The sequence below is a fragment of the Rhinoderma darwinii genome, chromosome 5 (genome assembly GCF_050947455.1).
Source record: "Rhinoderma darwinii isolate aRhiDar2 chromosome 5, aRhiDar2.hap1, whole genome shotgun sequence".
In the NCBI taxonomy this organism is placed as follows: domain Eukaryota; kingdom Metazoa; phylum Chordata; class Amphibia; order Anura; family Rhinodermatidae; genus Rhinoderma; species Rhinoderma darwinii.
In genome coordinates, this window is record NC_134691.1 from 231,211,032 (window position 1) to 231,227,550 (window position 16,519).

The window sequence follows — 16,519 nt, forward strand, 5'->3', positions numbered from 1 at the left end:
CTTTCTGAAGGGATCTCCCCTTTTAATCCCATTATTTCAACACCTGTTGGACAATGCATGAGTGATAATGAGCTAATTGATTAAATGCAATTAATGAATACATTGCCACCTCTTGTTTTGTGTCGTCTGTGTGTCTGTGTTTCCGGCATTTCACATTGGAACAGCTCATTCACCTTCCTTGTCTTCTCTCCGCCCTCCCTTTTAGGTAAGTTAAAGAGCTGCACCTGAGCCAGCCACTGATTGATGCAGCACCACAGTCAAATAGTGGAGTGGAGTAGGGGAACATCAAACAGCCATTAAAGCCGCCCGCCCGCCCGCCCGCCCGCCACAATGGACCTACCTGTGTACACTAGATGGATGTGATGGAATGTACTGTCGTCCCTACATTTCAAGAAGGAGTAAGAATTGCAGTTGCAACAAAGCCTTGCTTGCCTACAAAGAGAGCAGCAATTTGGATTTGTTACTATGTTACCTAGAAGAATAACAAACTGTGCAAGGATGGATGTTGTAGGAGCAAGGAGAAGTTGTCTGTAAAGTTGGTGGATGCTTATTTTCCATTTTGCAGTCCCTTGTCTCCCTCTTGTGGCCTCCTGGAGGCAACTAGCTGTGCAAAAAAAGACAGCCTGGCGGCCGGCTGTTGCAGTGTTGCCCTCTCAGGCAACACTGAGTGACTGACTGAGCCGCACCGTCTTATATAAAGTTCAGACGGAACTTTGCACGTGTCATAGTGGAGCCCTGAGGAGCCAGAGCCAGCTTTCTGACATCATAATGGGGCCTCAGAGATAAAAGCCTGGGCCCAGGCAGTGTTGGTCAGTGCTGCTCAGCAGGCAGCACTGGACTGGACTGGATTACAGCTGATACAAGGTGTGAAGGAACAAGGGGTGGCTGTGGGCATGCACTTGCTGCCGCTGCCAGTGTTTATCTGCATGGCAGCAGGGCATTTGGGCGTTGCCAGGAAGGCGTTTTTATGTAGATTCCTCCTCTTTCAGCACTGCATTGTGGTGCAAGCAAAAGAAGCAAATCCTGTCTGGCTTCCTCTCCGGCCTTTATTCACCTCCCGTGTAGCTGTGAGTGTGTGAGCCTGCAGGGCCCCATGGAATTGCCTAGAAGTAGGCTGAATCGCTGCAAGGGCTGAACAGCAGTATCGGGCAGGCTCGGGCAACGCGCGGCCCGTTCGGGTTATCGCTTCTCGGCCTTTTGGCTAAGATCAAGTGTAGTATCTGTTCTTATCAGTTTAATATCTGATACGTCCCCTATCTGGGGACCATATATTAAATGGATTTTTAGAACAGGGAGATGGAAATAGAGCTTGCTCTGTCCACTCCACGCATTGACCTGGTATTGCAGTATTTCCAGGACCGGTGCACCCTTTCCTTATGTGTTGACTAAAATCAGATTCCAAAAGTGTTTTTTGTGTTTGCCATTGTTTCTGTCTTTCTGAAGGGATCTCCCCTTTTAATCCCATTTTTTCAACACCTGTTGGACAATGCATGAGTGATAATGAGCTAATTGATTAAATGCAATTAATGAATACATTGCCACCTCTTGTTTTGTGTCGTCTGTGTGTCTGTGTTTCCGGCATTTCACATTGGAACAGCTCATTCACCTTCCTTGTCTTCTCTCCGCCCTCCCTTTTAGGTAAGTTAAAGAGCTGCACCTGAGCCAGCCACTGATTGATGCAGCACCACAGTCAAATAGTGGAGTGGAGTAGGGGAACAGCAAACAGCCATTAAAGCCGCCCGCCCGCCCGCCCGCCACAATGGACCTACCTGTGTACACTAGATGGATGTGATGGAATGTACTGTCGTCCCTACATTTCAAGAAGGAGTAAGAATTGCAGTTGCAACAAAGCCTTGCTTGCCTACAAAGAGAGCAGCAATTTGGATTTGTTACTATGTTACCTAGAAGAATAACAAACTGTGCAAGGATGGAGGTTGTAGGAGCAAGGAGAAGTTGTCTGTAAAGTTGGTGGATGCTTATTTTCCATTTTGCAGTCCCTTGTCTCCCTCTTGTGGCCTCCTGGAGGCAACTAGCTGTGCAAAAAAAGACAGCCTGGCGGCCGGCTGTTGCAGTGTTGCCCTCTCAGGCAACACTGAGTGACTGACTGAGCCGCACCGTCTTATATAAAGTTCAGACGGAACTTTGCACGTGTCATAGTGGAGCCCTGAGGAGCCAGAGCCAGCTTTCTGACATCATAATGGGGCCTCAGAGATAAAAGCCTGGGCCCAGGCAGTGTTGGTCAGTGCTGCTCAGCAGGCAGCACTGGACTGGACTGGATTACAGCTGATACAAGGTGTGAAGGAACAAGGGGTGGCTGTGGGCATGCACTTGCTGCCGCTGCCAGTGTTTATCTGCATGGCAGCAGGGCATTTGGGCGTTGCCAGGAAGGCGTTTTTATGTAGATTCCTCCTCTTTCAGCACTGCATTGTGGTGCAAGCAAAAGAAGCAAATCCAGAAGAGGCTGGACGCAGCTGCAGGCTTGAGGGAAGCCGACATGACCGTCCTGGTAGGGAAAGGGTTAATGTTAAGAGGTGAGGGAAAGGTGAAGAAGCTGAAGGAGGGACGGGGAGGAGCTAGGGGGGACGGGGGGGCCGTTACTGCGCTTCCCGCTGTTTCTCGGCATTGAGCCGGAAGCAGCGGGAGGAGTAGTACACAAGAAGCAAAGCTCCCCGTTGCCCGGCTTTTTAGTATGGCAGAGGCCCTGATTTTAGAGCGGCTGCGCGCCGCTGCTGTGCACCACGGTCCCGGATGGCTGGAGGAGACCGTGGCTGCATTAACGCGGATCCCGGACGCCGTTTCGCCACGTCGGGCACGGCGTTCGGGGTCTGTTGTAAGGGACAGGCTCCCCTCCCCCGGCCCCCCTACGAGCATGGCTATGGCGGCGGGGGGGGAGTCGGGAACAACCGCTCCTGCGCTGGGCAGGCAGAGAGCGGTAGCAGGGGTGACGGCGATGCAGGCTGTGTCGACCCGTCCCTCTCGGCGGTCCCGACCTCCAGAGCGCCTGAGTCCGGAGGTAGTCCCGCGGACACGGCGTCGCAGAGGGAGCCCGATCCCGGACGCTGCAGGCCAGGCAGCTGGGAGGACCGCCCCTTCCCAGGCCCTGCGTCCTGGCAGGAATCCCAGGCCGCGACGGGGTCCGGCGGTAAGCAGGGAGTCGCAGGCCGGGCTCCCTGTCACCCCTCCCCCATCAGATGGAAGATGTCAAGAGCAAGGTACGGCCGCCCCGCATGGTGATGTTCCGGCCAGGGGGCAGGCTTCGTCAGGATCGTCTAGACGGACGACTAGATCTGCAGCGACGTCGAGGCAACAGGTCCGGTCGGAAGTCTGGGTCCCGGCGGTCGGGCGGCAGGTTGCCGGCCCATCGGTCAGCGCGTCCTCATCCCCTTTCCGAAGAGGTCGTTGGGAGGGACAGTCGTCGGCGAGAGAAGAACTGGAGGAAGGTGAACTGGACGTCTATCGTCGAGGTCAGGATGGTCCGGCTGACGGGAACACAGCGCCTGTGCAGCCCGGTGAGTGTATAACTCCTTTATTGTCTTATCCAGCGATTTTTATGTCGGGTGTCGGCGGGGGGGCTGCTAGCATAGCATCGGGGGCCGGTAGTGGCGCGGGCGGACGCGACGGAGCGGGTTTGGCAGATTTAGTGGGTTGCTTACGGGAGCTGGTGGGGCGCCTGGATAGGGCCGCGGCGCCGGTAGTAACGGAAGTGTCCCCTGCGGTAGTTTGGGAAGGCCCCAGGGAAGTGGGATCGTTGCAGGCGCGTCCTGTGGTGGCGGTTAGAGAGGCGGTCGCGGTGTCGGTGCAGACTGAGGCACAGAAGGACGGCGATCGAGTGCGCATGGACGATCGTGCTCGGGGGGAGGTGTATGTTTGTTTTGAGGGTCCGTTGGGGGCGCATTTAAAGCAGGGACATAGTCCCAAGGAAGCATTGGCGGTTAGCTAGATCGGTGGAGAGAGTCAATAAGGCTCGGATAAAAGTTAACCGGGCGGTGTCCCGTTTTGTGGCAAAGAACGGGGGCATTTGCGTGAGGCATAGGGATTTGGAGTCAGGATTGGGGGAGTGACGGGGTTCATCTGACCGAGGTTGGCATTGATATTTGGAGCTTGGCTATAGCAGAAGGCATAGAAAGGGCGGTGGTGGTGTGGAGGAACTCACAGGCTTAAGGTGGTCAAGGCCTGTTTCGCGGTGGCGGGGGGAGTCCTTGAGGCCAGTCAGTACAAAATGGTGGGGGGGTCGCATCGGGGGTATGCGTCCCCCAAAAAAGGTACATGGTTGAAGACTTCATCGGGTGTTATCCCTTTGAAGTGGTCTTCTGGTAGAAGGTATGTCACTTGAAGGCTTCATCGGGTGTTATCCCTTTGAAGTGGACTTCTAGTGGTCGGTATATCACTTGAGGGCTTCAACGGGTGTTATCCCCTTGAAGTGGACTTCTAGTGGGTGGAGCCATCTGCAGAGGTGAACGGTGCTTCCGAGCTGGTTTACGGCTGGAGGTAATTAGTGGTTTGCAGATGGCTAATTCGGTGTGTTCTTGAAAGGAACATCTGAAGGGGCTTCAAGGACTTCCTCTGCTCGGGTTAATGTTAACGTTTAATGGTTATTTATGATTCTGACCCATGTTGGGTCATGTGAATTATTAGGAGGAATTCTCTGGTGGATTCCTAACTAGTTATCCGAATGTTTCGGATTTAAATTGTTTTTATAAAACTGTGAAATTAATAAACGGCTGCTGTGGCCATTTCACATCCAACCTCGGTGTCATGTGTCGTTACTAAATGGGGGTGGGGGATAGTATGGTTTAAGGTTAACACACGACTCTACCTAGGCAGGTCAAGAAGAGGCTGGACGCAGCTGCAGGCTTGAGGGAAGCCGACATGACCGTCCTGGTAGGGAAAGGGTTAATGTTAAGAGGTGAGGGAAAGGTGAAGAAGCTGAAGGAGGGACGGGGAGGAGCTAGGGGGGACGGGGGGGCCGTTACTGCGCTTCCCGCTGTTTCTCGGCATTGAGCCGGAAGCAGCGGGAGGAGTAGTACACAAGAAGCAAAGCTCCCACCCTCCCACCCTTGTTTTGTTACTCCTTAGGTCTTCTGTACGTCCGTATATGAGCGTTGTGTTTTATTTTGTGTGTTTATTTAACATGTTTTTCTTTTTTCCGGAGTAGGTTCTGTTGTCATGGCAGCTGGCGGGGGGAGTCCTTGAGGCCAGTCAGTACAAAATGGTGGGGGGGTCGCATCGGGGGTATGCGTCCCCCAAAAAAGGTACATGGTTGAAGACTTCATCGGGTGTTATCCCTTTGAAGTGGTCTTCTGGTAGAAGGTATGTCACTTGAAGGCTTCATCGGGTGTTATCCCTTTGAAGTGGACTTCTAGTGGTCGGTATATCACTTGAGGGCTTCAACGGGTGTTATCCCCTTGAAGTGGACTTCTAGTGGGTGGAGCCATCTGCAGAGGTGAACGGTGCTTCCGAGCTGGTTTACGGCTGGAGGTAATTAGTGGTTTGCAGATGGCTAATTCGGTGTGTTCTTGAAAGGAACATCTGAAGGGGCTTCAAGGACTTCCTCTGCTCGGGTTAATGTTAACGTTTAATGGTTATTTATGATTCTGACCCATGTTGGGTCATGTGAATTATTAGGAGGAATTCTCTGGTGGATTCCTAACTAGTTATCCGAATGTTTCGGATTTAAATTGTTTTTATAAAACTGTGAAATTAATAAACGGCTGCTGTGGCCATTTCACATCCAACCTCGGTGTCATGTGTCGTTACTAAATGGGGGTGGGGGATAGTATGGTTTAAGGTTAACACACGACTCTACCTAGGCAGGTCATGTCTGGCTTCCTCTCCGGCCTTTATTCACCTCCCGTGTAGCTGTGAGTGTGTGAGCCTGCAGGGCCCCATGGAATTGCCTAGAAGTAGGCTGAATCGCTGCAAGGGCTGAACAGCAGTATCGGGCAGGCTCGGGCAACGCGCGGCCCGTTCGGGTTATCGCTTCTCGGCCTTTTGGCTAAGATCAAGTGTAGTATCTGTTCTTATCAGTTTAATATCTGATACGTCCCCTATCTGGGGACCATATATTAAATGGATTTTTAGAACAGGGAGATGGAAATAGAGCTTGCTCTGTCCACTCCACACATTGACCTGGTATTGCAGTATTTCCAGGACCGGTGCACCCTTTCCTTATGTGTTGACTAAAATCAGATTCCAAAAGTGTTTTTTGTGTTTGCCATTGTTTCTGTCTTTCTGAAGGGATCTCCCCTTTTAATCCCATTATTTCAACACCTGTTGGACAATGCATGAGTGATAATGAGCTAATTGATTAAATGCAATTAATGAATACATTGCCACCTCTTGTTTTGTGTCGTCTGTGTGTCTGTGTTTCTGCCATTTCACATTGGAACAGCTCATTCACCTTCCTTGTCTTCTCTCCGCCCTCCCTTTTAGGTAAGTTAAAGAGCTGCACCTGAGCCAGCCACTGATTGATGCAGCACCACAGTCAAATAGTGGAGTGGAGTAGGGGAACAGCAAACAGCCATTAAAGCCGCCCGCCCGCCCGCCACAATGGACCTACCTGTGTACACTAGATGGATGTGATGGAATGTACTGTCGTCCCTACATTTCAAGAAGGAGTAAGAATTGCAGTTGCAACAAAGCCTTGCTTGCCTACAAAGAGAGCAGCAATTTGGATTTGTTACTATGTTACCTAGAAGAATAACAAACTGTGCAAGGATGGAGGTTGTAGGAGCAAGGAGAAGTTGTCTGTAAAGTTGGTGGATGCTTATTTTCCATTTTGCAGTCCCTTGTCTCCCTCTTGTGGCCTCCTGGAGGCAACTAGCTGTGCAAAAAAAGACAGCCTGGCGGCCGGCTGTTGCAGTGTTGCCCTCTCAGGCAACACTGAGTGACTGACTGAGCCGCACCGTCTTATATAAAGTTCAGACGGAACTTTGCACGTGTCATAGTGGAGCCCTGAGGAGCCAGAGCCAGCTTTCTGACATCATAATGGGGCCTCAGAGATAAAAGCCTGGGCCCAGGCAGTGTTGGTCACTGCTGCTCAGCAGGCAGCACTGGACTGGACTGGATTACAGCTGATACAAGGTGTGAAGGAACAAGGGGTGGCTGTGGGCATGCACTTGCTGCCGCTGCCAGTGTTTGTCTGCATGGCAGCAGGGCATTTGGGCGTTGCCAGGAAGGCGTTTTTATGTAGATTCCTCCTCTTTCAGCACTGCATTGTGGTGCAAGCAAAAGAAGCAAATCCTGTCTGGCTTCCTCTCCGGCCTTTATTCACCTCCCGTGTAGCTGTGAGTGTGTGAGCCTGCAGGGCCCCATGGAATTGCCTAGAAGTAGGCTGAATCGCTGCAAGGGCTGAACAGCAGTATCGGGCAGGCTCGGGCAACGCGCGGCCCGTTCGGGTTATCGCTTCTCGGCCTTTTGGCTAAGATCAAGTGTAGTATCTGTTCTTATCAGTTTAATATCTGATACGTCCCCTATCTGGGGACCATATATTAAATGGATTTTTAGAACAGGGAGATGGAAATAGAGCTTGCTCTGTCCACTCCACGCATTGACCTGGTATTGCAGTATTTCCAGGACCGGTGCACCCTTTCCTTATGTGTTGACTAAAATCAGATTCCAAAAGTGTTTTTTGTGTTTGCCATTGTTTCTGTCTTTCTGAAGGGATCTCCCCTTTTAATCCCATTATTTCAACACCTGTTGGACAATGCATGAGTGATAATGAGCTAATTGATTAAATGCAATTAATGAATACATTGCCACCTCTTGTTTTGTGTCGTCTGTGTGTCTGTGTTTCCGGCATTTCACATTGGAACAGCTCATTCACCTTCCTTGTCTTCTCTCCGCCCTCCCTTTTAGGTAAGTTAAAGAGCTGCACCTGAGCCAGCCACTGATTGAGGCAGCACCACAGTCAAATAGTGGAGTGGAGTAGGGGAACAGCAAACAGCCATTAAAGCCGCCCGCCCGCCCGCCCGCCACAATGGACCTACCTGTGTACACTAGATGGATGTGATGGAATGTACTGTCGTCCCTACATTTCAAGAAGGAGTAAGAATTGCAGTTGCAACAAAGCCTTGCTTGCCTACAAAGAGAGCAGCAATTTGGATTTGTTACTATGTTACCTAGAAGAATAACAAACTGTGCAAGGATGGAGGTTGTAGGAGCAAGGAGAAGTTGTCTGTAAAGTTGGTGGATGCTTATTTTCCATTTTGCAGTCCCTTGTCTCCCTCTTGTGGCCTCCTGGAGGCAACTAGCTGTGCAAAAAAAGACAGCCTGGCGGCCGGCTGTTGCAGTGTTGCCCTCTCAGGCAACACTGAGTGACTGACTGAGCCGCACCGTCTTATATAAAGTTCAGACGGAACTTTGCACGTGTCATAGTGGAGCCCTGAGGAGCCAGAGCCAGCTTTCTGACATCATAATGGGGCCTCAGAGATAAAAGCCTGGGCCCAGGCAGTGTTGGTCAGTGCTGCTCAGCAGGCAGCACTGGACTGGACTGGATTACAGCTGATACAAGGTGTGAAGGAACAAGGGGTGGCTGTGGGCATGCACTTGCTGCCGCTGCCAGTGTTTATCTGCATGGCAGCAGGACATTTGGGCGTTGCCAGGAAGGCGTTTTTATGTAGATTCCTCCTCTTTCAGCACTGCATTGTGGTGCAAGCAAAAGAAGCAAATCCTGTCTGGCTTCCTCTCCGGCCTTTATTCACCTCCCGTGTAGCTGTGAGTGTGTGAGCCTGCAGGGCCCCATGGAATTGCCTAGAAGTAGGCTGAATCGCTGCAAGGGCTGAACAGCAGTATCGGGCAACGCGCGGCCCGTTCGGGTTATCGCTTCTCGGCCTTTTGGCTAAGATCAAGTGTAGTATCTGTTCTTATCAGTTTAATATCTGATACGTCCCCTATCTGGGGACCATATATTAAATGGATTTTTAGAACAGGGAGATGGAAATAGAGCTTGCTCTGTCCACTCCACACATTGACCTGGTATTGCAGTATTTCCAGGACCGGTGCACCCTTTCCTTATGTGTTGACTAAAATCAGATTCCAAAAGTGTTTTTTGTGTTTGCCATTGTTTCTGTCTTTCTGAAGGGATCTCCCCTTTTAATCCCATTATTTCAACACCTGTTGGACAATGCATGAGTGATAATGAGCTAATTGATTAAATGCAATTAATGAATACATTGCCACCTCTTGTTTTGTGTCGTCTGTGTGTCTGTGTTTCTGCCATTTCACATTGGAACAGCTCATTCACCTTCCTTGTCTTCTCTCCGCCCTCCCTTTTAGGTAAGTTAAAGAGCTGCACCTGAGCCAGCCACTGATTGATGCAGCACCACAGTCAAATAGTGGAGTGGAGTAGGGGAACAGCAAACAGCCATTAAAGCCGCCCGCCCGCCCGCCACAATGGACCTACCTGTGTACACTAGATGAATGTGATGGAATGTACTGTCGTCCCTACATTTCAAGAAGGAGTAAGAATTGCAGTTGCAACAAAGCCTGGCTTGCCTACAAAGAGAGCAGCAATTTGGATTTGTTACTATGTTACCTAGAAGAATAACAAACTGTGCAAGGATGGAGGTTGTAGGAGCAAGGAGAAGTTGTCTGTAAAGTTGGTGGATGCTTATTTTCCATTTTGCAGTCCCTTGTCTCCCTCTTGTGGCCTCCTGGAGGCAACTAGCTGTGCAAAAAAAGACAGCCTGGCGGCCGGCTGTTGCAGTGTTGCCCTCTCAGGCAACACTGAGTGACTGACTGAGCCGCACCGTCTTATATAAAGTTCAGACGGAACTTTGCACGTGTCATAGTGGAGCCCTGAGGAGCCAGAGCCAGCTTTCTGACATCATAATGGGGCCTCAGAGATAAAAGCCTGGGCCCAGGCAGTGTTGGTCACTGCTGCTCAGCAGGCAGCACTGGACTGGACTGGATTACAGCTGATACAAGGTGTGAAGGAACAAGGGGTGGCTGTGGGCATGCACTTGCTGCCGCTGCCAGTGTTTGTCTGCATGGCAGCAGGGCATTTGGGCGTTGCCAGGAAGGCGTTTTTATGTAGATTCCTCCTCTTTCAGCACTGCATTGTGGTGCAAGCAAAAGAAGCAAATCCTGTCTGGCTTCCTCTCCGGCCTTTATTCACCTCCCGTGTAGCTGTGAGTGTGTGAGCCTGCAGGGCCCCATGGAATTGCCTAGAAGTAGGCTGAATCGCTGCAAGGGCTGAACAGCAGTATCGGGCAGGCTCGGGCAACGCGCGGCCCGTTCGGGTTATCGCTTCTCGGCCTTTTGGCTAAGATCAAGTGTAGTATCTGTTCTTATCAGTTTAATATCTGATACGTCCCCTATCTGGGGACCATATATTAAATGGATTTTTAGAACAGGGAGATGGAAATAGAGCTTGCTCTGTCCACTCCACGCATTGACCTGGTATTGCAGTATTTCCAGGACCGGTGCACCCTTTCCTTATGTGTTGACTAAAATCAGATTCCAAAAGTGTTTTTTGTGTTTGCCATTGTTTCTGTCTTTCTGAAGGGATCTCCCCTTTTAATCCCATTATTTCAACACCTGTTGGACAATGCATGAGTGATAATGAGCTAATTGATTAAATGCAATTAATGAATACATTGCCACCTCTTGTTTTGTGTCGTCTGTGTGTCTGTGTTTCCGGCATTTCACATTGGAACAGCTCATTCACCTTCCTTGTCTTCTCTCCGCCCTCCCTTTTAGGTAAGTTAAAGAGCTGCACCTGAGCCAGCCACTGATTGAGGCAGCACCACAGTCAAATAGTGGAGTGGAGTAGGGGAACAGCAAACAGCCATTAAAGCCGCCCGCCCGCCCGCCCGCCACAATGGACCTACCTGTGTACACTAGATGGATGTGATGGAATGTACTGTCGTCCCTACATTTCAAGAAGGAGTAAGAATTGCAGTTGCAACAAAGCCTTGCTTGCCTACAAAGAGAGCAGCAATTTGGATTTGTTACTATGTTACCTAGAAGAATAACAAACTGTGCAAGGATGGAGGTTGTAGGAGCAAGGAGAAGTTGTCTGTAAAGTTGGTGGATGCTTATTTTCCATTTTGCAGTCCCTTGTCTCCCTCTTGTGGCCTCCTGGAGGCAACTAGCTGTGCAAAAAAAGACAGCCTGGCGGCCGGCTGTTGCAGTGTTGCCCTCTCAGGCAACACTGAGTGACTGACTGAGCCGCACCGTCTTATATAAAGTTCAGACGGAACTTTGCACGTGTCATAGTGGAGCCCTGAGGAGCCAGAGCCAGCTTTCTGACATCATAATGGGGCCTCAGAGATAAAAGCCTGGGCCCAGGCAGTGTTGGTCAGTGCTGCTCAGCAGGCAGCACTGGACTGGACTGGATTACAGCTGATACAAGGTGTGAAGGAACAAGGGGTGGCTGTGGGCATGCACTTGCTGCCGCTGCCAGTGTTTATCTGCATGGCAGCAGGACATTTGGGCGTTGCCAGGAAGGCGTTTTTATGTAGATTCCTCCTCTTTCAGCACTGCATTGTGGTGCAAGCAAAAGAAGCAAATCCTGTCTGGCTTCCTCTCCGGCCTTTATTCACCTCCCGTGTAGCTGTGAGTGTGTGAGCCTGCAGGGCCCCATGGAATTGCCTAGAAGTAGGCTGAATCGCTGCAAGGGCTGAACAGCAGTATCGGGCAACGCGCGGCCCGTTCGGGTTATCGCTTCTCGGCCTTTTGGCTAAGATCAAGTGTAGTATCTGTTCTTATCAGTTTAATATCTGATACGTCCCCTATCTGGGGACCATATATTAAATGGATTTTTAGAACAGGGAGATGGAAATAGAGCTTGCTCTGTCCACTCCACGCATTGACCTGGTATTGCAGTATTTCCAGGACCGGTGCACCCTTTCCTTATGTGTTGACTAAAATCAGATTCCAAAAGTGTTTTTTGTGTTTGCCATTGTTTCTGTCTTTCTGAAGGGATCTCCCCTTTTAATCCCATTATTTCAACACCTGTTGGACAATGCATGAGTGATAATGAGCTAATTGATTAAATGCAATTAATGAATACATTGCCACCTCTTGTTTTGTGTCGTCTGTGTGTCTGTGTTTCCGGCATTTCACATTGGAACAGCTCATTCACCTTCCTTGTCTTCTCTCCGCCCTCCCTTTTAGGTAAGTTAAAGAGCTGCACCTGAGCCAGCCACTGATTGATGCAGCACCACAGTCAAATAGTGGAGTGGAGTAGGGGAACAGCAAACAGCCATTAAAGCCGCCCGCCCGCCACAATGGACCTACCTGTGTACACTAGATGGATGTGATGGAATGTACTGTCGTCCCTACATTTCAAGAAGGAGTAAGAATTGCAGTTGCAACAAAGCCTTGCTTGCCTACAAAGAGAGCAGCAATTTGGATTTGTTACTATGTTACCTAGAAGAATAACAAACTGTGCAAGGATGGAGGTTGTAGGAGCAAGGAGAAGTTGTCTGTAAAGTTGGTGGATGCTTATTTTCCATTTTGCAGTCCCTTGTCTCCCTCTTGTGGCCTCCTGGAGGCAACTAGCTGTGCAAAAAAAGACAGCCTGGCGGCCGGCTGTTGCAGTGTTGCCCTCTCAGGCAACACTGAGTGACTGACTGAGCCGCACCGTCTTATATAAAGTTCAGACGGAACTTTGCACGTGTCATAATGGAGCCCTGAGGAGCCAGAGCCAGCTTTCTGACATCATAATGGGGCCTCAGAGATAAAAGCCTGGGCCCAGGCAGTGTTGGTCAGTGCTGCTCAGCAGGCAGCACTGGACTGGACTGGATTACAGCTGATACAAGGTGTGAAGGAACAAGGGGTGGCTGTGGGCATGCACTTGCTGCCGCTGCCAGTGTTTATCTGCATGGCAGCAGGGCATTTGGGCGTTGCCAGGAAGGCGTTTTTATGTAGATTCCTCCTCTTTCAGCACTGCATTGTGGTGCAAGCAAAAGAAGCAAATCCTGTCTGGCTTCCTCTCCGGCCTTTATTCACCTCCCGTGTAGCTGTGAGTGTGTGAGCCTGCAGGGCCCCATGAAATTGCATAGAAGTAGGCTGAATCGCTGCAAGGGCTGAACAGCAGTATCGGGCAGGCTCGGGCAACGCGCGGCCCGTTCGGGTTATCGCTTCTCGGCCTTTTGGCTAAGATCAAGTGTAGTATCTGTTCTTATCAGTTTAATATCTGATACGTCCCCTATCTGGGGACCATATATTAAATGGATTTTTAGAACAGGGAGATGGAAATAGAGCTTGCTCTGTCCACTCCACGCATTGACCTGGTATTGCAGTATTTCCAGGACCGGTGCACCCTTTCCTTATGTGTTGACTAAAATCAGATTCCAAAAGTGTTTTTTGTGTTTGCCATTGTTTCTGTCTTTCTGAAGGGATCTCCCCTTTTAATCCCATTATTTCAACACCTGTTGGACAATGCATGAGTGATAATGAGCTAATTGATTAAATGCAATTAATGAATACATTGCCACCTCTTGTTTTGTGTCGTCTGTGTGTCTGTGTTTCCGGCATTTCACATTGGAACAGCTCATTCACCTTCCTTGTCTTCTCTCCGCCCTCCCTTTTAGGTAAGTTAAAGAGCTGCACCTGAGCCAGCCACTGATTGAGGCAGCACCACAGTCAAATAGTGGAGTGGAGTAGGGGAACAGCAAACAGCCATTAAAGCCGCCCGCCCGCCCGCCCGCCACAATGGACCTACCTGTGTACACTAGATGGATGTGATGGAATGTACTGTCGTCCCTACATTTCAAGAAGGAGTAAGAATTGCAGTTGCAACAAAGCCTTGCTTGCCTACAAAGAGAGCAGCAATTTGGATTTGTTACTGTGTTACCTAGAAGAATAACAAACTGTGCAAGGATGGAGGTTGTAGGAGCAAGGAGAAGTTGTCTGTAAAGTTGGTGGATGCTTATTTTCCATTTTGCAGTCCCTTGTCTCCCTCTTGTGGCCTCCTGGAGGCAACTAGCTGTGCAAAAAAAGACAGCCTGGCGGCCGGCTGTTGCAGTGTTGCCCTCTCAGGCAACACTGAGTGACTGACTGAGCCGCACCGTCTTATATAAAGTTCAGACGGAACTTTGCACGTGTCATAGTGGAGCCCTGAGGAGCCAGAGCCAGCTTTCTGACATCATAATGGGGCCTCAGAGATAAAAGCCTGGGCCCAGGCAGTGTTGGTCAGTGCTGCTGAGCAGGCAGCACTGGACTGGACTGGATTACAGCTGATACAAGGTGTGAAGGAACAAGGGGTGGCTGTGGGCATGCACTTGCTGCCGCTGCCAGTGTTTATCTGCATGGCATCAGGACATTTGGGCGTTGCCAGGAAGGCGTTTTTATGTAGATTCCTCCTCTTTCAGCACTGCATTGTGGTGCAAGCAAAAGAAGCAAATCCTGTCTGGCTTCCTCTCCGGCCTTTATTCACCTCCCGTGTAGCTGTGAGTGTGTGAGCCTGCAGGGCCCCATGGAATTGCCTAGAAGTAGGCTGAATCGCTGCAAGGGCTGAACAGCAGTATCGGGCAACGCGCGGCCCGTTCGGGTTATCGCTTCTCGGCCTTTTGGCTAAGATCAAGTGTAGTATCTGTTCTTATCAGTTTAATATCTGATACGTCCCCTATCTGGGGACCATATATTAAATGGATTTTTAGAACAGGGAGATGGAAATAGAGCTTGCTCTGTCCACTCCACGCATTGACCTGGTATTGCAGTATTTCCAGGACCGGTGCACCCTTTCCTTATGTGTTGACTAAAATCAGATTCCAAAAGTGTTTTTTGTGTTTGCCATTGTTTCTGTCTTTCTGAAGGGATCTCCCCTTTTAATCCCATTATTTCAACACCTGTTGGACAATGCATGAGTGATAATGAGCTAATTGATTAAATGCAATTAATGAATACATTGCCACCTCTTGTTTTGTGTCGTCTGTGTGTCTGTGTTTCCGGCATTTCACATTGGAACAGCTCATTCACCTTCCTTGTCTTCTCTCCGCCCTCCCTTTTAGGTAAGTTAAAGAGCTGCACCTGAGCCAGCCACTGATTGATGCAGCACCACAGTCAAATAGTGGAGTGGAGTAGGGGAACAGCAAACAGCCATTAAAGCCGCCCGCCCGCCACAATGGACCTACCTGTGTACACTAGATGGATGTGATGGAATGTACTGTCGTCCCTACATTTCAAGAAGGAGTAAGAATTGCAGTTGCAACAAAGCCTTGCTTGCCTACAAAGAGAGCAGCAATTTGGATTTGTTACTATGTTACCTAGAAGAATAACAAACTGTGCAAGGATGGAGGTTGTAGGAGCAAGGAGAAGTTGTCTGTAAAGTTGGTGGATGCTTATTTTCCATTTTGCAGTCCCTTGTCTCCCTCTTGTGGCCTCCTGGAGGCAACTAGCTGTGCAAAAAAAGACAGCCTGGCGGCCGGCTGTTGCAGTGTTGCCCTCTCAGGCAACACTGAGTGACTGACTGAGCCGCACCGTCTTATATAAAGTTCAGACGGAACTTTGCACGTGTCATAATGGAGCCCTGAGGAGCCAGAGCCAGCTTTCTGACATCATAATGGGGCCTCAGAGATAAAAGCCTGGGCCCAGGCAGTGTTGGTCAGTGCTGCTCAGCAGGCAGCACTGGACTGGACTGGATTACAGCTGATACAAGGTGTGAAGGAACAAGGGGTGGCTGTGGGCATGCACTTGCTGCCGCTGCCAGTGTTTATCTGCATGGCAGCAGGGCATTTGGGCGTTGCCAGGAAGGCGTTGTTATGTAGATTCCTCCTCTTTCAGCACTGCATTGTGGTGCAAGCAAAAGAAGCAAATCCTGTCTGGCTTCCTCTCCGGCCTTTATTCACCTCCCGTGTAGCTGTGAGTGTGTGAGCCTGCAGGGCCCCATGGAATTGCCTAGAAGTAGGCTGAATCGCTGCAAGGGCTGAACAGCAGTATCGGGCAGGCTCGGGCAACGCGCGGCCCGTTCGGGTTATCGCTTCTCGGCCTTTTGGCTAAGATCAAGTGTAGTATCTGTTCTTATCAGTTTAATATCTGATACGTCCCCTATCTGGGGACCATATATTAAATGGATTTTTAGAACAGGGAGATGGAAATAGAGCTTGCTCTGTCCACTCCACGCATTGACCTGGTATTGCAGTATTTCCAGGACCGGTGCACCCTTTCCTTATGTGTTGACTAAAATCAGATTCCAAAAGTGTTTTTTGTGTTTGCCATTGTTTCTGTCTTTCTGAAGGGATCTCCCCTTTTAATCCCATTATTTCAACACCTGTTGGACAATGCATGAGTGATAATGAGCTAATTGATTAAATGCAATTAATGAATACATTGCCACCTCTTGTTTTGTGTCGTCTGTGTGTCTGTGTTTCCGGCATTTCACATTGGAACAGCTCATTGACCTTCCTTGTCTTCTCTCCGCCCTCCCTTTTAGGTAAGTTAAAGAGCTGCACCTGAGCCAGCCACTGATTGATGCAGCACCACAGTCAAATAGTGGAGTGGAGTAGGGGAACAGCAAACAGCCATTAAAGCCGCCCGCCCGCCCGCCACAATGGACCTACCTGTGTACACT

The 16,519-nt window shown here is 50.0% G+C and overlaps 9 non-coding genes across 9 annotated transcripts; all 9 read left to right on the top strand.

The window, feature by feature from the left end:
• Positions 1-1,181: 1,181 nt before the first annotated feature.
• On the top strand, positions 1,182-1,372 carry LOC142653231 (U2 spliceosomal RNA). The gene has a single exon (XR_012848169.1). It is a non-coding gene; the product is annotated as a U2 spliceosomal RNA (small nuclear RNA).
• Positions 1,373-5,975: 4,603 nt separating this feature from the next.
• LOC142653652 (U2 spliceosomal RNA) lies at positions 5,976-6,166 on the top strand. Its single transcript, XR_012848576.1, has one exon. It is a non-coding gene; the product is annotated as a U2 spliceosomal RNA (small nuclear RNA).
• A 1,234-nt stretch (positions 6,167-7,400) lies between these two features.
• On the top strand, positions 7,401-7,591 carry LOC142653233 (U2 spliceosomal RNA). Its single transcript, XR_012848171.1, has one exon. It is a non-coding gene; the product is annotated as a U2 spliceosomal RNA (small nuclear RNA).
• Positions 7,592-8,819: 1,228 nt separating this feature from the next.
• Positions 8,820-9,010, top strand: LOC142653653 (U2 spliceosomal RNA). The gene has a single exon (XR_012848577.1). It is a non-coding gene; the product is annotated as a U2 spliceosomal RNA (small nuclear RNA).
• A 1,234-nt stretch (positions 9,011-10,244) lies between these two features.
• Positions 10,245-10,435, top strand: LOC142653234 (U2 spliceosomal RNA). The gene has a single exon (XR_012848172.1). It is a non-coding gene; the product is annotated as a U2 spliceosomal RNA (small nuclear RNA).
• Positions 10,436-11,663: 1,228 nt separating this feature from the next.
• Positions 11,664-11,854, top strand: LOC142653235 (U2 spliceosomal RNA). Its single transcript, XR_012848173.1, has one exon. It is a non-coding gene; the product is annotated as a U2 spliceosomal RNA (small nuclear RNA).
• A 1,230-nt stretch (positions 11,855-13,084) lies between these two features.
• On the top strand, positions 13,085-13,275 carry LOC142653236 (U2 spliceosomal RNA). The gene has a single exon (XR_012848174.1). It is a non-coding gene; the product is annotated as a U2 spliceosomal RNA (small nuclear RNA).
• Positions 13,276-14,503: 1,228 nt separating this feature from the next.
• On the top strand, positions 14,504-14,694 carry LOC142653237 (U2 spliceosomal RNA). Its single transcript, XR_012848175.1, has one exon. It is a non-coding gene; the product is annotated as a U2 spliceosomal RNA (small nuclear RNA).
• Positions 14,695-15,924: 1,230 nt separating this feature from the next.
• Positions 15,925-16,115, top strand: LOC142653238 (U2 spliceosomal RNA). The gene has a single exon (XR_012848176.1). It is a non-coding gene; the product is annotated as a U2 spliceosomal RNA (small nuclear RNA).
• Positions 16,116-16,519: the final 404 nt, after the last annotated feature.